Genomic DNA, 22302 nt, shown 5'->3' with positions numbered 1-22302 from the left:
CGACAATAAAAACAACACAACATATAACATACATCGTAACGCGGCAAGAGAATAAAAAAAAAAAAAAAACAAATAAATCATAGCAACAAAGAAAGAACAAATAGACGGTTCTGCAAAGCACACAGAAAGCGAGCAAACAGCAGTGAGCTATACAAAGCGGATTTATTAGCGCGGTAAGTTGCTTAATCGTTTATTTAAACGCTGCTAAAGGCTGTCAATTATTGRCTTCCTATGACAAGCTCTTTCAGCAACAATTATTCCCCATAAGCTGAAAGAACACACATTTATACTTCGTCCATAAGAAGATAGAAGACATTTCCAAAGGCAAAAACTCACATAACTGAACACATAAATGCCCGCCGTTGTAGTTAGTGTCATCGCTCCGAAAGCATTCAGCGCTCAGTAGGATAAAAAGCGAGTGCAAAAAACTTTATTCTCATGTCATGTYTAGGAATTTAAGGTGGTCTCGCTAAAAAGCCCGTCACCGCAGCGCGCACACAAGGCACCATTAGCTAATTTCGCAATCCAACTATTAAGATATGTTTGCATATACATACATATATAGTAGGTATGTGCTAATTTAGCGCAATCACACTTATCCGCCATCAGCACAGCCACAAAATATTTATAGTTATGTTATATTCTAATTGCTTGGCATTCAAGTTTTTTTCAGCTTACGCCATGGGCCATGCTTGAATAGCTAAATAGTTGACTACCGCGTGCTTTTTTCTATATTTGTTAAAAAATTTCAATATCAACAGRTTACCGGATTGTCGAGTTTGGTTTAACGCTGCCTCCATTGCTTTGGCAGCCGTCTTTATTTTGGCGCTGATTTTACTTTTTTGTATCACGAATTTTTTACTTTTTGTYTCACGACATTTTTGTTTAATGAGGAAATCCACAATTACACAAAATTTATAACTTTTTCATTGAGATTTGGCTGTGCTTAAGTTCAAAATATCGCCTTAAAAGAACATATATAAAAATAATAAATTAAACGTCACAAGTTTAAGGCCAAATCGGAGCTAAGCCACATAAGACTTTCAGAGTAAGATTTCTAGAATTTGGGTAAAATTATTTATTATTATTTTTTGCAATACTTTTAATCGGTTAATTTATTAAGAATGTACTCTAGATKAGTCAATTAACTTTTGATGACAGGTTAATAAAATATTCTTCTGACTTCAGAAGTGGGAAGTACAGAATTTACAGCATTCTGTCACGCTCTAGTAACTGKTTGAAGTTTTGCGTTCTATTAGCTTAAGCAATTAGTATTTAAAAGCTCTCTAACATGTTTTTTAATATTGCTTGTTTATAGTGGAATTGAATTAGCCAAAAGATTAATGACAGCGTCTGATCCCCCTGGCCCATAAACCACGCCAAGCCGTTGTTTTTTTCTCTACGAAATGRATCTTTTCAGGTTGATCAGCATCCCAAAAGCAATAATTTTGCTTGAGCCGAAAATGGAGCTCGTCGCTGAACAAAATGTGTATATTCGTAACTAAGTTGAATGAAATATAAACGTTGTTCAGACGTAAGGCTTTCCATGCTGAAATGTCAAAAAAAAAAAGGCTATCGAAAAAAGTACCTAATACCACCTGTTACAAAGCGATTTACAGAGATGCATAGGGACTTTTACACCACTTTATTTTTAATATTTACTGAATTTTATTAAAGGCGTCTTTATACAAGAAATATTTCCATTGCCTTCACATTATCAGAAATAATGGGTCCGATTTAAAAAGAATTTCTTACCGATTTTTCAACTAATCCGGTTCAGTTTCAAGAATGTCTGCCGAAAAATGTATGTACATCTACATTTTTTATCAAAATTTATCGGCGATAAGGCACTTCCTAGGTATTATGGGAGAAAATATCTATATTTATAGATGTCCGCCGGGGGAAGCAGAGAAAGAGGAAGACCTCACTCCGTTGGAAAAACCAGGTCCAAAAAGGAATAATGATTGCGCTGTTGTAAACTCAGCTATAACCGCGCAAGCGTTATTTGCGACAATAAAGAAGAAGGTTTGGAACCATAATCAGGTGACGTAACCTTTATACAAAAGTTAGATCCTCGGTCCATTTAAATCATTGACACTTTTCCTTTCATTAAGTAGTGTCTGCAACGGGTTTTTATATTTACGCCAACAATGTTAACTTACATTGTCCCAATGTCAAAGATTCTTCCATAAAAGAATTTTTCAAATTAATGCTAACAGTCCCCTATACACACACCCAAAACAATATTTACATACTACACACATTTCCTGGGCATTAAATTCAGCAATATTGGATGTCTTTTATTGCCTTTACTTTTTGAGGATATTTTAGGCTCTTAATGCTTTTCGCGCGCTTTCGGTTTGACCTCAATATGCTTGTCTTCTCCTTCTTATCAATTTCTCYGTTCGTATTGTGATTTTGAAACTGCTGTCGGGATTGTGCCTATCCTCTTCTCAAACAAATACTTTTATACATATATGTATTTTTTTTAGATGTTTTTGTTGTTTCTATTTTTTCTTCTTCAATATTAACACGAAATCGAGCACCTGTCAACCACTTTCATTGGCCTTTCATTGCATCGTGCGATCAATAACTTTGGCTTAGCTGGATGATAGCCTAACGAATTGGGTATTTATTTCAAGYCTCTTCCACAGCTTCTATAAGTAATGGATTTCAACGAAATCCGTGTTTTGTTTTTGCTTATCCACATTTGAAAATTGATTAATTTCTGTTTAAAAGAAATTGAAATTTTTGCTAATTGATTTTGCTGGTATTTATATATATGTAGATATGTATGCAGTTTTTTGGATTTTTGAATTTCAGTGAATAAAACGGAAAGTGCTACAAATCAATTAATGGAAGCCGAATAATTTGATTACCTGTGCCCAAAAAATAAGGTGACATTTGAATTTAAACTGCGCTCGTCGAAGGATTTGGAGAATTATTATTATTTTTTTTTTTTTTTTGTTTTAGGTTGGTAGTACTGTTAGTCACATTTATGTCAAATTTCACATGTCAAAATATTCATTAGTGTTTGAGATACGTGTCGTTTTGTGAGCTGCTAAAAGTGAATTCTTCGTTTTTTGCGATGTCGAAATTTGTTTAGCAAAAAATTTGCATTAAATGATCATTTCGCCAAAACCTCAACCCATATCGTTCCGCAACCACCGTATTCACCTGATCGGGCGCCTTGCGACTTCTGGCTGTTCACCAAGCTCAAAATACCGCTCCCAGGATACCGTTTTTATACGATATTCAAGCCGTAGCGAAGACGTAACTAAAATCCCATCCCGGAAAGTGACTACAACCAGTGTTTKGAATATTGGAAAATCCGTTGGCATAATGTACTACATCTAGTGGGGATTACTTTGAWGGGGATGAAATTGATTTGGAAGAATAAGTAAAGAATTTTCAAAATAAATACAATGTCACTTTATTTTTTGGGCACAGAGTATACACATTCATGGGCTTTGCAGTAAGAGGAGGATAAAGATCCGCGATACGGTTTCTTATGACAATTTTCCGTTTTTAAGATTTTAGCTATGGCTAAAATCTCTTAGTTCGCTAGACTACGTCAATGTCGTCGTATACTCGCCATTGGCAATAGGAAATCTTTCGCACAAYCTTTCCGTATCTCTGCACCATATAGCATRACGGGAATGATGAGTGACTTCTARAGTTTAGTCTATGTTCATCAAGAGAGGGCTTTACTTAACAATAGCCTAGTCAGTCTGAARTAGCACACGTTGGGAAGCGTTACTCTGCGATGCAGTTCCAGGCTGACGTTTTTATTGGTGTTAATGTCGGTCCAGGATRGACGAAATTATCGGCATATGCCAGTAGTTGTACATCTTGTATAAGATTGTACCTTCTCTATTTAGCTTTGCAGCTGAATTTATATTCTCCAAATTTATATTRAAGAAGTCGCGTTATAGAAATGCCTTGTCGGAAACCTTGTTTGGTATCGAACGGCTTGGAAAGGTCCTTMCCGATCCTGATGGAGCTTTTGGTWTTGCTTAAGGTCAGTTTACACAGCCGTATAAGCTTTCTGTCATATTGGTACAGATACAAGTCCTTTTAGGGCTGTCAAAAGCAGCTCGACGAAGAAGTGGTGTATGTCGATCCACTTTTCACAGAWSAGCTGTTGATTTTTCTGGCMTAAAGCCACACTGATAAYTTCCMATTGGTTTGTTGATGGTGRGACCWTATATGCGATGTTGACGATTTTTAAYCCGTTGGCTTTGTTTCAATAAAAAGACTGTTGATTTTTCCACTGGAAACTACTCTAGGCAAGAAGGGTGTTATACAAAATCAAATCGATATATTTTGGTTAAAGTTTTCTGATTTATACCTAACAAATATGTATTCTACTCTATACACTTACGAAAAATGGTAACAGTTTAAATGTCAATGATTTTTTTTCTCTCCAAACAAGTTTCGAGAATTCACCAAGAACATCAGAACCTCAACCACAAACCATCTATCACCCAGACGCTAASCTGCAAGCCAAATATTTACCGATGCCATTGGCGTGAATACACACAAACATATTTACTACTTAAGCAAATATTTAGGTCACTCAGTAGATGAACTTAGAGCAAAAATGTATATGAATGTATGTATATATGTATGTGTTKATTTTGTTGTACAAAYAAACAGAAGGTCTACTAATAAGTGGAGGCAAACGAGAAGTGGCATTGCTGATGAATTACTCTCAGTTAAARCAGCGAAAGACAAGCAGCAAAAACAAAACAACGAATTTAGAGGCACAAAAACTTACCAACTACAGTTATAGAAATAGTTACAAAAATTCTAAAAGAGGGCCAAAAGTTTCTGCGCCCAGTCAGCTATTTATAGACGGAGAAAAAAATTAGTTTCACAAAACTAAAACAACAACAGTATATTACTGACAGAAAACAATCTTTTTTAAAGCAAGTAAAGGCAGCTGAGACTTCGTGATTTGACAGCGGTAAGCGTTTAAGGTGCCTGCAAAGTACTTTTGTTTTTGAWTTTTTTTTTTGTTTTTTTGTGTTTAGAGATTTGGAAAATGTGCCGCATGGCAATGAAGTTACACGTATTAAAAAAGTTGGAGAGAGAAAAATTATGATTTTCACACTGGCCAAACGCTTGCGCTAAATAATTCGACAGCGCAAGCGTGAGCTATGACCCTTTTACGCTCGTACAAGTGTCAAGTTGTAATTGTTTTTGTAGCTTTTTTCTTTCTCCTTCATATTTTTTGCTTTCTTTTTGTGGTTTCTTTCACCAAAWAAATTACAAATTTTGAATTATTTTTGATATTTCATTTAACGCACGCAAAACTTTCATACAAGTACTTCTTTAAACTCTTTTTATACCCTAAAACCGGGTACCGGAAATTTGTAATACTCAGAAAGACGGACGACGGATACATTATAAAAATATTTATTATATATATAAAGAGTTTATGTTATTATGTATGGAACTCGATTTCTTTTGCATGACCRCCACGAGCACTTTTACCGAAGTCCAGACGATTTCCAATTTCAAGTTCGACATTCATACGAAGCTCATCAATCGTTGCTGTATTGTTGACAWAGACCTTGACTTAGCCCCACAGAAAATAGTCTATCGATGTCAAGTCACACGAYCGAGGCGGCCAATGGGCTGKGCCATTTCGTAAGATAACACGTTCATAAAATCTAAATCGATTGTGACATTCGCTGTGTGGSTTTTGGCGTCATCCTGTTGGAATCACATATTGTCCAAGYCMATATCAGCGCATTCGGGTCAAAGATATTCAGTTRTCATTGAGCGCTASCGATTCCCATTCACAGTAACGGGCCGGTCTTGATCATCACGGAAGAAGTACGGCCCCAAACTGTATCAAACCGTAATTGTTTCGAGCTACAATGGTGGCGCATGGAATACGTGTGGATTTCTACCTACCAATTCACGAATATACGAAAATTYTGGTGGTCAAGCGGCTTCAGTTCTTGTGTCAATTTTTTTTTGAAAAATTATATACATAAATGATCAGCGTGAAGAGGGCAGTCAATTTATATCTCTCGGTTTATGAGATATCGATCTGGAATTTTAAACATGTTCTTTTGTTCCCAAGAAACTATAACTATCTTCGATCAAAATGAAGTTCATKTATGGAAAATTTTTTATTTGTCGAGATATCATGACCAAATTTGGCATGAGTTATCTTCCAAGCCAACGCTGCAATCTTAGAAAACATTATTTTAGACTGCATCATTATATCATATACATATATACAATAGTTGCCATGTAACTTATCGATCAAACTGAGCTCCTTGTTTGGGAAACTCTTTTGCTTGTCAAGATACCTACATGAAGTGCATTAGAAACTATTATCCAAGCCATCGCGGCAAATTTCGAAGGAAGTGTTCAGATTGGATAACTATTGCATATAGCTGTCATATAAACTCAAAAAACATCAAGTTCTTGTACTATTTATTTGTGAAGCGTATGCTATCTTCATGCATAAATAACGTTTTGTACAGTTTATCATAGAAAATTATATATTTTTTTCATTTTCTTTGTTGTTTTTATATAAAAAAATGTCACCGCAGTGTCGTTGATCTCTGTCAAAGTTTATGACATTTTTTTATTTGTTTTTTTGTTTTTTTTTTCTCACTCACTTAACTTAAGAGCTAATTGTATTAGCTGATTTTCTGCGCAGCGAGCACATGTTGCAAACTGCTATGTTTTACAAGGCGCACARCTACAAAAACTAAGACAAGTAGCAACAATCATTAAATGTCATTAAATTTAATGACCGAAAGCGGAAAAGGTTTCCTTTCGCTAATTTTTACAATGCCCACACACATGCGCACCTGTCTATTCATAGTATGAGTATATATACATATATGTATGTACRTATGTACAACTGCGCGAGCATAATGACCACTGCGCACAAACGCCTGTGCCAACGAACGCAAATCCGCAAGAAATCACAATTTAATCGCCGTCTTAATTTTATTGTTTTGGTTTTAATGACTGTCATTTAAAAGCGCTGTGAAAAACTGTAACGCATGCGCAGAGGAACGACACAAAAATTGGAATAATTGAACAAAATTGACTAAAAAAAAATTGGAAAACAATTTAAAAAGGATTTAAAAAATTGCCAACCGCTTTATTTATGCGCAAACGCATTCCATTTGTTGATACTGCAGTGCCCACGCATTCGTACCTTCGCGCAAAATTCCCAGCTGCACTACTGGTCAGACCTGATTGCAAGTGACGCTTTCAATGATCACTAGAGATATTATAGTATATACATATACATAAATGTAATATATACATTTATACATACATATATTATTTTGCAGAGCAAACTGGTTGGCCTGCAAGGTCCGACAATTTTTACAGATTTTTCGATATTTCGCCATCCGAAGGAGATGTGCGGCGGCAAAGCGTTTACTGACGAACAAGGCTTACACTTGTTCGATTGGAAAATATGCAGCAGAATTTACAAGCCTTGATTGCCAGGCAGTACACAAATATATATATATATGTTTGTAAGTAAACATGTTTTTGCTGCRCCTTTGTGATTTTTGCTATCATTTTGCTGACTTCGCTCGTATAAAAACGTATAAAATCACTTTAAAAATTCCACAGCATTCGATGTAAATACAAATTAAATAAAATGTGCTCGTGCAAATAAGAAATTTAAGTGAACAGGTTGAAATGGACGATGACAGCGGTGTCATTGGATACCCTACAAGAGGACTTGAGTGTGGTTAWATAAATTATAATGAAAAATGCTCCACTGATTAATCGGACTTAGGGGGTTACATGGATTTACGGATTTCAAAAAACCTAATGTTTTTATTATCTTATTAAATTCTACAACATCCCTAGAATATTTTTTTAAATTTTCAGGTAAATCCAAGAAATAGTTTCGGAAATACCGCCTTGAGAACTTGTGCGCTCTGGGCTAGCTAAGCTAAGTGCGCTGTGTTTAAACGCGTTTTTCTCGAAACTGTGTTTTGAAGTCGATTGGAAAGATTTCACAAGAACTATTACAACAATGAAATGAAAAAAATGGAGCGATATTTTCAGTGAAATTTTTATATTTTTGTAAAAGTGTCTACCAAAATCCAAATTTCAGTTTTTTTCTTCGTCTAAGTTCCAAGYTAAGGCTTTTACTGAAACACGTATTTTTCACTTTAGATGATCCAGTAAGGAGTTATTCTGCCAACACGGGTGCATCTTTTTTCCGAGGGGTCACCGGAAATCGCATCGCAATGGCCGAGTTTAAAATATTTTTTTACAAAAAATTCAGAAYTTCTTTGTTAATAGTGTATGTTTGTAACAATAYAAAATTTTAWTAAAATATTTCAAAAAAATTGTTGAAAAATGCTGTTTTTTACCCGAGGAAACCCATGTAACCCCTTATAGGAAACCCGCTAGTACTCCAGGGTTTTCCAATAGGAGTGATATGATTTCTTTTTAAGAAACAACAAACTGATTATTAGGAAATTTAAATATTTTTTCATTTAGCTTAAAGTACAATCGTTACAGTTAAGTTCTCCATATAACATCACTCATATGGCTGCCACAAGTTCTTTTACAGGCACGAATTCAATGAACTCAATTTTTGAGTACTTTTTCCACTAAATCAAGTCGTATATTATGAATGACTTAATTTATAGCTAAAGATCTATGACTTCAAATAATACCACAAGAAGTAGTCTGATGGTGTTAAATCACAATTTCTTGGAGGCCATTCAATATGACAATTACATGAAATAATCGAATCTCCAAACTTTTCTTGCAATAGTTCGGTTGTTGCACGTKCTGGGTGCCACGTAGCCCTTTCTTGGTTTCTACATCTTGCAACCAGATGTTGTCAAGATCAACTCCTGCCTATTGCGGTTATAAAAAGTTGGTTATCAATGATCTATCCCACTCTCCATTGACATTAACACTGCTACCAGCTTCATTTCGAAAGAACTACAGAGCGACAAGACCAAAAACCACACAAAACTGTTACTTTAGGTGAATGTAATGATAGTTCACGACATATTTGTGAAATTTCTTCGCACCAACATCGACTGTTTTTTTTGTATTTACCGCTTCACTCAGATGAAAGTGAACCTTATGGAAGAAGTTCATTTTCTTATAAAAATCGTTAGCGTTTTCTAGTTGCTCCAAAGCAAAATTAGTAAATTCACGACTTTTACGGTGATCCAACGGCTACAGTTCTTGACTGAGAACAATTATATATGGATGCAGTCCCAATCCATTCTCAAAATCTGGTAGGTTCTGGCTTGAATCAGTCCCAATTATTGAGAATGTCTTGGAATCGGCAAATCGGGGTCCTCAGCAACACTTGCCTGTACGGCAGCAATATTTTCATTACTTCGAGCGGYTYTCTATCTTATTGGCACTCGAATATTATGTAATGAAAATGAACGATCGAAATTTTCAACAATTCGACGAATAGTGAGCACAGGTGGAGAAAACATTTGTTAACGTTGTTCTTGCGTATATCCTTACATGATAAAATTGTAATATTACTGAATCCAAAACAAAAGAACACTTTGTAATCATAGCATCACTATTGGAAAACCCAGTATCTTTATTACTTTTCAATCAATATAGAGTTTTCTGCTTTGTRTGAACCATACCAAAAGAACTGCACCGGCTTGGTAGCCAAAGTTAATCCAGCCATTCTGTTTTTCAGTGAAATCATTTTGCATCGACCATCGTATTAGAAATAGCTTTTAACCAGCCTTGCAATATGAGGCCGTGTGTTGTCATGATAGAAAAGTATTGCCTCGTATCATGTATGCAAAATTTCGGTCGCTTTTCAGCAATCGCTCACATCAAATTGATGAGTTGCTGTCAGTAAATTGCAAATTAATAGTTTCACTCGGTTTGAGAAGATTGCAATGCTGCATCCGCTTATGGTGGCACATGTTTCACATATGATTTTTTGTATTTATGCTTGCTATAATTTATCAATTTTTTTTCACCAGACACAAGCCGATGCAAAAGCGATTGTTTTTGTAGTCTTCAAGCGACATTTCTGAATATAAACTTGTCCTTAAAAACTCATGCCTGCAATTAAATGATACCCAATTTATTATACTTGCTTTTGAATGTATAAAGCTGCCTTTAAGGGTTTTAATGCGGCTGCTTGAGTGACAGCCAAATATTCTGCGAGCTCTTCTAGTGCTTGCCAACGTTTAATGTTTCTAGTTCCTCACCTCCAAACTTTTTTGACCACAAGCATGTTCTTTGTCTTCCAAGCCAAAATCACCACTTTTACATTGGGAAACTACTTTTGGTACGTTTGTTCAAAGAGTGCACTTTTACCATAAACTTTCATAATCATAGTATCGCCACTTTGCTATCTGAGTAGATGGGCCCTATTCCGAAGAAGGCTGCACTACGGAGCAGTAAATCTAGTACTACTTTAATGACTGCAACATCAGCTTGGAGCACACTGCAATAGTCAGGAAGTCTAAAGCTGGAGTCGATAGAGAGCTTCTGACAGTAAACCTTTGCACCAACCATCCCCCCAAGCTCTGTTTCGTAAAGAAGGTCACCGCATTTTTTTTATTTTTCCGCCCCTGGCTACGCTTGGAATATCCAATTAGCGCCACGTAGCGAAAAGAAGAAACGACTGGTGCGMTGTTCTTAACTCGGCTATAATCGCGTAAGCGCTGTCTACGCCAATTAAAAAGAAGAAGAATGTGTAGGTTGGATCAAACTAGTTTCTTAGACTAGAATTCATCTAGAAAATAGTTTAGATATATGAGATACACACCATTGAAATGGAGAGGGATACAGTTCCATATGTTCGTTTTTATGCCCTACTCCTTGCAAATAATTACAGTCAGCGTGAATTTTTGTTTTCGGCAACATTTTTTAATACATATAAAAATCTGAAGTTTCCGAAAGAAATATGATGATAAATATGAGGTCTATACACTCTCCGACACCAGCGCCACCTAGCAGCAATACGATTTTTGGAACAATAAATTGAAATCACCTCAGAATTAGAAGGCTCGTTATATAATATTCCTTACTTATTATAGTTGTTGYTTTAGCGACAGAAATCATTWWCAACCCTGCGGAATGCTGTGGCTTTGAAAGTCCTTGCCTTGATAAAAATTAAGCTTCATTTCAGTTACGTTGACTCGACTGTTATGGAACTGCCACTTGTTCTCTAGTGTCTCACAGCTGATTAAATTTAACGCTTAACTCACAAAATCGCTGTGCGTCAATCTTAATTTAGGACCATAATAAACTAACACGAAAATATGCAAGATTGGTCAGCTAACTCCCTACCTATCCACTACACCACAACCGCTGCCGCCCGCGGAATCGCAGGCGCAGAAAGACTAAACTAGTTTATCAGCACAGCCGACATTCCTTAACTTTGGCGACTGAGATTGGTTCGTTGCTTGTGAAGGTGGTTTGATCATAAAGGGGGAGCGAGCGTGGCGGCTGCACAAAAGGCAATGCGTCAACAATGTCGAACTGGAAAACTTGAAATTCCCACATAGAGGAGTGTGACCGCACAGCAAGCAGCAATGCACTTAAGCAGATATACAAGTGTATGTGTGTCTGTATACTATATGTATTTAGCCACATATGCCGAAACTACTTCACAGCCTCAATGACCAATTTAGCTAGGCCAACATCTTTTACTGCTGCAACCAGCCAGCCTCCTCCGCACCCCGCGCTGCCTGCTGTACTGCTTGTGCCTTTGGCCTGAGAGTGCGCAATTGTGTCGGCTGGTAATAGCATTTTATTTGCTCTTTATTTGTAAATCAATAGTTGTTTTTATTTTTGTTTTTTTAAACTCGTTTTCCTTGTGCTAACGAATTTTTGTTGGCATTTGAAATTTGTTGTGACTCAAGCGTGGATTTGTTTACATWTGAATGTCAGCCGTTTATGTGGCAACGTGCGTCTCTTTGTTTGTGTGTGTCTATGACCGTAGCTGAAAATAATTTCATACTTTAGTTATCTTTGATGATTACATGACTGATTTAATTTTTATTTTCTTATTTTCATTGTCCCTCAATTTTGTGCTATCTTAATAATTACTAATTATACTTAAGTGAATCAGCGATATGCAATTTGGTATGGAAGTAATTCAGCGATTCTTCACCGTCGATTGATTTTACCTTACCGATAATTGCGGCCTTTGAGTTTGTGCAACTATTTGTGTCGTGGCGAATTTTCAACATTTTCATATTAATTTTTATGGTTAAGTTGTATACTTATAAGTAAAATAAAGGGTTATAACCCTTATTGAGAATTTAAAAAAATCGATTTTAACCAATATATAACCATTTTTTAACCAAAATTCAAATTTTGTAAAAATTTGAGTGTTTTCTATTATATCGTTTTTCCTTCGCCTGTAAACTTATGAAAAGTGATGTTACGTTACTTTGAATTTTCGGTGATGATATGTTTTTGTAGAACATTTTTTTTTTAATTTGAGATTAATTAATTGAAYGCCTCCTCTTGGGGATTATTAAAGTACATTAGCTTCTGTACATTTTTTCTTCATTTATTGGATAAAATGTGAAATCCACACACACACAGCGAGGCACAGAAAAATATATCTCGAAAAATTACTTGTTTTGATATCCGCTACCTTTAAGGAGGGTACCCAATATTGCACAAAAGAGTTGAGCAACGAACTTTCTAAGTTAACGAAATATTTTGGATAGATATGAAAGGAAGATAGGAAATCATCAAATGGAAACTTTTATAAATTTGAGCAGTGAAGTATGCTCTTGAATAAATATTTGTTGAACTACTGAGGAAAATAAATAGGTGCACCCTACAACAAGGTGTCCTTTCCCTCTTTATTTGGATCCTAGTGATGAACGATGTTTTGAAGGAACTTGAGAAGCGAAGCTGCCAAGTGGCTGTCTATGCAGATGCTGTAGCTCTCTTGGTAAGGGGAAACATCCATTTTCGATTTAACCCAAGGATATCTAAATGCTATTACCAAGTAGGCAGAGAGAAATGGATTACCCATAAATTTAAATAAAACTGAAGCACTTTTATTTATTAGAATCCTCTCATGGAAGCCAAGTATAAAGGAGAGAATGAAGCAGCTATCAGTCGCTTTTACTACCCTATAACAGAAGTAGGCCACTCACTATAAGTGGTGTTCCGGCTGTATGAAACATTGGTTAATTGGTTGGATTTTCATGCTTCAAGTGGTTGCTGTATGTAGAAGGAGCTCAAAAAAACCACACTAGCTATGACTCCGGAATATATTCAAAAAGCGACACTCATCGGTCTTTCATCGTGGAAAGACTTACGCCTGAAAAACTTTTATCAATCGTTTAACTTTATTACGAAAATTCATGTTCTGCAAAAAATGTCTCGAGTAGTGAAGAAAATATAGCAGCCGCAGCTGATAGCAGGAACAGTTGAGAACGCTACTGCCTTCCTTCCTTTTCCTTCCTTATCGAGCAGAATGTGTGAATAGTTGAGAACGTGGCAAAAACGTAGGAATCAGCCATCTTTGTTTGTTTTCATTTGAACAATGTTGCCATTGCTCAATACGCATATATAGTTTTGTACACATTTATGTTTTCAATTACATTTTTTTATAATATAAAGTATCATAACTGAAAACAAACTATTAAAAATAGTTTATATATTTATAAATAATAGCATTCGACTCTGATTTTGAGATATTTTAAGAAAAATTCAAACATATTGAACAGTTTGAATTATAAAAGTTGATAATTACTACAGTATATAGATATTGGCAACCCTGCGTTTTGAGAGAGCAATCAGCTGACACGTTTCTACGGCGTGAATTATCACGTCATCCTACGTCAAGGAGAGAAGGGGGTAGCCTTTTTCACTATGCACTTACTTTGCGCGCCCATAAGATGGGTCGTATCAGCTGACACGGGCCACGATTCTACGTTCTTCACTKTTCCTGCTATAAGAATGTACACGAAGACCGTGGAAAGTCGACTCGGCGMCGTTCGCAGCAACTCGGACTGACGTATGGAACGGCTTGGCGTATTTCTGGCTTAATGGGTATGTAAACAAGCAAAATTGCCACATTTGGGAGGAAGAGCAACCTGATTCAAGAGCTATCATTTTATCCAGAAAAACCAACGGTGTGTGGGCCGATGGAGTCATCGGCAATGGCGACCGTTATCGCTCCATGATAACCGACTATTTGATGCCTAAAATTGGAGCCCATGATCTTGGCGACATTTGGTTTYAACAAAAACGGCGCCATTTCCCACAAATCGTATAAATCGCAAGAAATCTAAAGTCTATGCGGACAATCACACTTCGATTYAGGACTTGGAGCAAAACATCTGTGTCAATCGCCAGTTTACAGTTGAAGTACTCGAACGAGTCATCGCAAATTAGACTCAATGGATGAACCATCTGAGACATAACTGCGGCCAACATTTGAATGAGATAATCTTCAAAAACCAAAAGCGAAARAATATTCTTTCGAATGATAATAAACATTGTCCATTAAATTTCTTTGTTTTTATTTAAAATATGTTATGTAAATTGTGTACATTCAAAAAGTAATTAACACAATTATATCAAACATATATGTGTGTATGTATATATAATAATTGGATAGRAAGTAACAATTAGAATTTTAATTAAAAAATCAAGGTTGAGACAAATGACTGACACTATTTGAACCACCATGCATGTACTAAAYACAGTAGATGGCATAAATTAATTTGAATTTTTTGAGAAATGAAAGGGGGAAGTAAATTTTTTTATTTTATAAGAACATTAACGATTTAACTTTGAATTAAAATAATTTTTAATTATTTTTTTATCTAGAAGAAAATTTAAGTCCGGAAAACGTGAAGTTTTATTTATATTAATTGAAAAATGTATAAGATTTGAAAAGTGTAAATGTATTTCGTCACGTAAAATGCCAAATAACGTAAGATCACTTTTTAAAAGAAGAAAACGATATAAAGAAACCCTTCACATTGAAACAAAATTTAAGGTTTGGTTATAAAATGGTTATATATTGGTAATATCTGATCTATAAGCCAAAAAAAACTCAATTTCAATTTTTTTGATGATATGTAATTTTGCATTTTAGGTGACGATATAWAGCTTTTTAGAGAACAAGGCAAAATTACTCAAACTCATATTCGAACTCAAGGTCCTTTGCACAGTCGATATCTGCAAGCAATGTAGTTTCTTAATCTTCAAAATCTGTTTTAATTCAACCAAAATTTTTATAGAACATAAATATATATTATCATCACTGAAATTAGTGACTAATAAAATATAATATAATCTTTATGAAGATAATTTATTATTAGCCAGCACTTACCTACAACATTGACCTCACGCCACTCAAAARGAGGCTATGAACAATAAAAAATTAAAAATTAAATATAAAACAAGAAATATTACCTTAAATACAAAAGATGAAATATGTTCAAGCAAAAATCTGCAATTAAGGGTCTCCTAACGGAGTTGCTTACACCYATTATCGGTCACCTTGCGAACGCGCCATTTTCATTAGTCTCATAAAATCTCGTTAACGACTTAACAGTTTCAGCTTCCTCTAGATGACAATGTGATATTTGCTTTCAATGCTGCCAGTCATTTGCATGCAAACATACATACATACATACATACAACAAATTAATGTGCATGTATATGTTAAAAAAAAATTTATTTAAAAACAACTCTAGCTATTGTCCGTTGTCTTGAAACTGCTTTTTCAAGTAACTCGATACTGAACTTAGCTTAATACACAATTGTGTATAATCATAATCGYATGTGTGCATGAGTTTTCAGCGATTAATAAATCCTCAGCTGACAAACTGCTGCAAGATTGAGTAAATGACATTTGTCGCGCTTCAAGTTCAAGTTCATTGTCTTCGGGCAATTAAAGCCAGTAAACTACAATTAAAATATTTTTCGATTTAAAAAGTATTAATAGATGCTAAATTATAAAATAGTTAAACTAAATATGTGTAAATATGTGATTAAATAAGTGTTTGATGCTATTAAATGTGACGAAGAGGAGACAAGCTGTCAACTGACATTTGATATAAGAAGTTAGGTTAGGCTTACAAATGCATAATTGTACTAAATGCGTGTATGTGTTGTTTTTAGTGTTGTAAATATTATTTAAAAGCTTATAGTTAACAAGCAAACTTTGTAATTTTATTGCGTTGAGTTTTATTTGACTTTTACAACAGCTTTGGTGTGAGAGGTTAGGCAATCATCTGGCAGTAGTTGACCATTTCAACTAATATTTCATTTGAGTACAGTCTGAAGAGAATCTTCAATAAATAATAAAAATTGTTAAATAAAATAAATTGTTTCCTGCAATATTTTATTAGCTAAGTYCAGCATTAGAAACAAATACAGAGTAAAACCTCTTAAGGTCAAAAAAAAGTTGTAAACTGCCCAAATAAGCTCCTTTCATTACATCAGAATTGGAAATTTGCTTTCGAAATACTAATAAGGTTTGATCAAATTATGCGGCATACCCAAGGTGAAATGAAAAATATAATACTTCGATACCTTGTATCTTTAAAAATAACATACTAAATGGTAAACTCAAATAGTTTTTGAGTGACAGCTATTTAAATTGTAACCGCTTAGTTTAACCAGCCAAAGCAGTTTGCGTTTTTCTCATAAATGCAATCACCTATCAGTTTTCTGATCCGATCAAAATTTKAATTTTGGCGAGCCAAAAATCATCAAAATCTGGGTTAAAATTCAACTTTTTCTCAAAAACAATACCAATGAGTTTGTTTAAAAAAAATGTAAAATGATCGAGAAATGTTTCGGGGAGTCTACAATATCACGAACACAATTATTTGAGTGTCACAAAGCATTTAGCAGGTCGTGAATTCATTGAAAACTTGCCTCATGTGAGTCGTCCATATTAATTGTGATAATATTGAAGAGATTATAGAAACAATTCCTTAAACTCGTCGCTAAAGAGATAACGTAGCAAGTTCATCAAACCTATCATTACTGGTGACGACATGTARGTTTATGAATATGACGTCGAAAAAATCCCACAACTGGCCAAACCAAAATCCGCTGAAGGCTTTAAAGGACATCCCAGCTTATAATAAGAAAACTTTTTTAAGCGTTGGTATGCWTGTATTGGCTAAAATAGAGCAGTCCGGGTCACTTTGATCATATGATAAGTGTGTAAAATTATGCCTCATAAAAATTAGCCATGAAACAAATTAAAATCTAAAAGCGACTAGAGAGCATTGAAAATGGTGAAAAAGTCAAAGCTAATATAAAAAGGGCTCGGGTGCAACTGAACATTTTATACTTTGGCAACTTGTCATATTAAAATTCAGAGAAATACCCTAAGGTGCAAAAAGTTAACTTGAGGATCAGAAATCTAAGCAAACATATATCTTAATATATAAAAATTACATGTCACGTTGTTTGTCCGCCATGGACTCCTAAAGTAGTGAACCGATTTTAGTAAAATTTAGCACACTGCGTCCAGTTCGAACCAACTTAGAAGATASGACACTAAAAATACAGTGAGAACTCTATTAAATGGACGCTCTATTYAGKGARCATMTCCATTRACCATTCAAATTGGTCGGCCCCATAATTTYTTGATGTTTATTAAGTACAATCTAGTAAGCGGACAACTCTATTAACTGCACGRAAAGTCTGGTAATCAGACATCAAGAGTTTTATAACGTTATATTGATTGCTTCTTGATTTGTAGACTGGAAAGTGAAAGCATCGTATGGAATTAAAAATTGTGTTATATGGGAAGTCTGATTTCATTAATTTTCGAACCGTTACATAGGAGTGTCAAATGAAAATGGAGCGGCTCCCGAGATATATAATTTCTCGAAGTAAAATTTATGTCTCTGGCGTATTTAGTTATCGCGTTTTTAGTAGTTTTTAGCAGAACCATTATATGGGAAGTTAGCGGGTTTATGATCCGATTTCATCAATTTTTATACTGCCGGTTGAAGTTCTTATATGGTAACATTTGCATTAGGCGAATTTGGCTGTTATAATTTTGGTGGTCTAGGAGTTATTTACATTAAATTTATTCGAGAGCGGGACCACGCCCACTTTTTTAAATTGTTTATTCCACAGGTACATCTTAATACTRCTCTCCGGATTAAATTGGGGTGCCATAATTTAGTTAAGAGCTTAGTTATGGCCTTCCCTCACTTGATTTTATTCCAATTTATTTTTGTATATAGAATTATTATTAAAGTCTAAATTATAAATCCTATAATTATAAGCTCAAAAATGTAAGCTTTTTGGTTGCCACTTTGTTATGACATTTAAAAAAATGCCTGGGATGAAAAGCTTGTATGCTTTACAGAAACAAACAAAGATAATGTGTTAAAGCTTAAGCAAACAAATTATTTACAAATATCTCTTTATTAAGTATGTTTAAATTTGCTTGGTTTCTAAGTAATTTCCTTGTTTTTTTTTTTAATTTTGTCGATTATTTTAATGAGCATATTTAGGGATTTCAATATTTTTGGCGGGYTTAGTCATCACCATTAAGAATTTGCGCACACATTGACCACACAACTCAAATTTAATGGGAAAATCTAAACAAATTATTAAACAGGTTTTTGAACAACTGATTAAAGMTTAACCGGATCTCGGTTGCTAATTTTTGACTTTCATTCAAAAGAAAAAAATTGTAAATGCACATAATATATTTATTTAAAACTGTGTTTGTTCGCAGTAAACAATTGCGCCGCAAAATAATGATAAAGAAATAAATAAAAACAATTTTTAATATCTCCGTGAAGTACTCGCAGCTGTTTTTATTCACAGCAGTATATGCCTGATATAAAYTCGAAACAAAAATTATAAAATAGAATTAAAAACAAACAACTCTTGCATAACATAATACAAACGTAATAAAAAATGTGAATGTTTATAACTCATTTGCTCCATTTAATTAATAATGTTTGTGAAAAAATATGAACCCACARCCACAGCAACTCCAACGCACCAGCAGCAACACAATAGTAAATGTCCATCAACAATTAAGAACTAAGACACACATTTATAATTTGTTTAATATTTTCACAAGCTGCTGTTAGCGCATAAAAAATATTATTGGTTAATTTCGGTCTAAATGAAGACATAACGCCAACAGCAGTARCACAACTTCATTTCACATCTATTTTGTTTGTCTCCTCCACTTTTTTGAATGTTTTTAGTATGCCTGAAAATTACTGCGCCACTTGCGGTCGTTGCCACATCTCGCAACTTAATTTACATGTTAAAACCGACTGTATAATTTTCTCATACCATTTCCCTGTTTTTTCTAACTTTTTAGCATACACCGCACATATTTGCCCAACTAGCCATAATACCGATGGCGAAAATTTCTTGGCAGCAGTTTATATGGACATAACAATGTGTTTAGATCGCGCAATATTTACATTGGCACACTTACCCACGCCCCGATTTTTACTAAAACTGTGTGAATTTCCCGAAACAATATGGCAAAATAAATTAAATTTGTTAACAACGGAAAGGTCACTTGTAGATCTCAGTTTAGGCTGGCAATRCTGCTAGTTAAACTGAAATAATATTTAAATTTACGTCTACTAAAAACTAATAATTTGAAATTACTTAACAATGGTACAAAAAATAATAAGACTTTTTAATTTTAATTTCGCTYGAAAACTCATTCGACGAAATATTTGTTTTCTAGRTTGGTATGACTRTMTRTGACTTCTGTGAAAAATGTCCYTCAAAATAAYCATCAGTGTTTAGTAAACGCCTGTCTTTCTGAAGTACATAAAGTGTATTTGGTGATTTTTACGTTGAGAGAAATTATTCAAGRAAAAAATCCCGTTAAATTTTGTGTGTGGAATCAAATTTCTGGTGCCAAAACGTTCAGAATGTTGGATAAGGCCTTCGGTGAAAATTGGTTGTCACGAGCAAGTGTTTTTGATTGGTACAAATTATTCAAAGAGAATCGAGAACGATGATCAATACGTCAATAAAATAAAGGAATTGGTGATTGAGAATCGAGAATTAACAGTCAGAGATCTTMCTGGCATCGTTGGARTATCGGAAAAATCAGTGAAAAYCATTTTAAAACATCACTTGGGCCTAAAAAGTGACTTTTTTTCAAAACACAGCATCACGTTAAAGTCTGTGAAACAACGCTTTACGACTACCAGGATGTCATGAAATGTATTATTTGCCTCATATTTTGTATTTATAAACAAATTACTTGTGTAGAATCTTTGCGAACTTTTGAAAAGGCTTACAATGATTAAGTTTTACCAAAAACACAACGTAGCATGGGTAAAGCAATTCAAAAACGGTCGAGAGATCGTTGAAGACATGCATCGTTCTGGACGACGTTCGACCTCTTCAACTGATGAAAACATTAAAAAAGTAAAGATATGGTGCATGAAAATCGTCAGATAAGCGTTAGAGAGATGACAAAGGCTCGATATCTCAACAAACAAGTCAGCAATCATCGGAATGGAGAAATAAACGAGCCGAAACCAAAAAAACACACCAAAACCGCTCAAATATCAAGATGATGCTCATTGTTGTTTTCCTTATTCGTGCTTCCGCTCATCGTAAATTTGTTCCGAGCGAAATATGGTCAATAACGAGTTCTATTTGATCGTATTGCGTGAGAATATCCGTCGAAACTAACGGGTTTTGTGGAAGGACAATAATGCACCATCGCTTCGTGTCACTATTGTGACTGAATTTAAAGCCAAAAACTCAATGAATACTATCGTTCAACCACCRTATTCACCATATTTGACTCCATGTGATTTTTTCATGTTTCCCGAACTGAAGTTGCCGTTCCGTGGAACCCGTTTCAGTCGGTCGAAGAGATAAAACAAAATTCGCTAAAAGAGCTGAAGGCCGTCCAGGCCAAAAGTGCTTATGAAAAGTGCTTCGACGTTTGGGAAAATCGTTGACAGAAGTGTGTTACATCTGCTGGGGACTACTTTGAAGGCGACAATATAAGCTTTTGATGAATTCTTTTCATAAAATGTCGACATTTCTTTGTTAATAATGTATGTTTGTAACAATAAAAATTAAAATAAAATATATAAGTTTTCATGTGAGAAAAAATGTACGAAACAAGGCTGGACCCAAAGAAAACCATGTAACCCCTAAATGTATATTAGGATTTTTAATAACTGCCCTAATACTTATATAATACATACATTTATACATTATTGGACTCCCACTGTAAAATATGAATAATTATCAAATCTGCTTAACCACTTCGAACCAAACGTAGCCCACAAACATTGATAATTGCATATTAAGCCRAAATCTCTAAAGTTTTAAACAAAAATTTTTAATTAAAGCCAGCTTCTGCGCGAAAATATTAATTAATTAGCTACGCTTAATTTTTTTAGGAGCCACAAAAATGCAGCAATTTGGGCTAAGGTTAATTAGCCACTGGATGTCTAAGTCAAAGAAGCGTTAGTTAAATGAAGTAAAATAAACGTTAAATTCAGACAAAATTGGAAGAGTTGATTGAATAATGCAAATAAAAGCGAAAAAGAATATGAAACTATTTTCAAACTGCTGCCTCTAGTTGTAAAGATGAAGTAATGCAGCAACTTATGAASGCAAAAATTATTGTTAATTATTTAATTAAAATTCTGCAATAAAGTAATTGCGGTTGTCTTGCTCTCTTAGTAAGAATATGCGCATGCACATAAAAGTATATATGTAAGTGTGTTCATATGTATATACATATGTATATTTAATATCAYWTCTACTTATTTGCACATAATTACATAAAACATTTAACTGTTAATCGCATATGTATGTTTGAATCGCCTCACATACGTACCCCCGCTCTTGGCACTTAGCTGCGGCGCGCGTTAGTCCATTACGCTTGCGGCTAGCCGCCTCATACGCCGCGTCAGCTATTAATCGAAACGCTTCAATTGCGCACTGCCAACCCAACCGGCCATTATGCGAGTACGCCAAGCGCAAAATGCTTTGCATCACAATTATATCAACCTGCAGACATGCCTACATGCATAGATAAGCACATATGTATTTAGAAAAAATAACGTCGATGCCTGCAACTAGTTTTCATTTTTACGGCTTATGCAAATTTCAGAAAATATCAAAAACATCTTCGGCGCATAAATAAATGCTTGCGTGCTTGTTTCTTTTGCTCCACTGCTTTGTTGTTGTGTATGTGTGTGTGTGTGTGTAACGTATGTAGGTGCGGAGGCAACACCTTCGCTTCAGCGATTATTTCGGCTAACAAATACTTTAGTTGGCGCGTATTTCATCAGTCCTGAAATA

The 22302-nt window shown here is 34.7% G+C and overlaps 1 protein-coding gene across 1 annotated transcript in view; it reads left to right on the top strand.

Annotated features, from left to right (window-relative positions):
* The window catches only part of LOC108974140 (chaoptin), a gene marked incomplete in the record, with an annotated part of 47149 nt that overhangs the window by 3974 nt on the left and 20873 nt on the right, over positions 1 to 22302 (top strand). The window contains 1 exon segment of the mRNA XM_018941805.1: positions 1 to 173.

The sequence above is a fragment of the Bactrocera latifrons genome, unplaced genomic scaffold (assembly GCF_001853355.1).
Source record: "Bactrocera latifrons isolate USDA-ARS-PBARC rearing strain unplaced genomic scaffold, ASM185335v1 scaffold_53, whole genome shotgun sequence".
Classification (NCBI taxonomy): Eukaryota; Metazoa; Arthropoda; class Insecta; order Diptera; family Tephritidae; genus Bactrocera; species Bactrocera latifrons.
The sequence above is the reverse complement of the archived record's forward strand: the minus strand, read 5'-3'. Positions and strand labels throughout refer to the sequence as shown.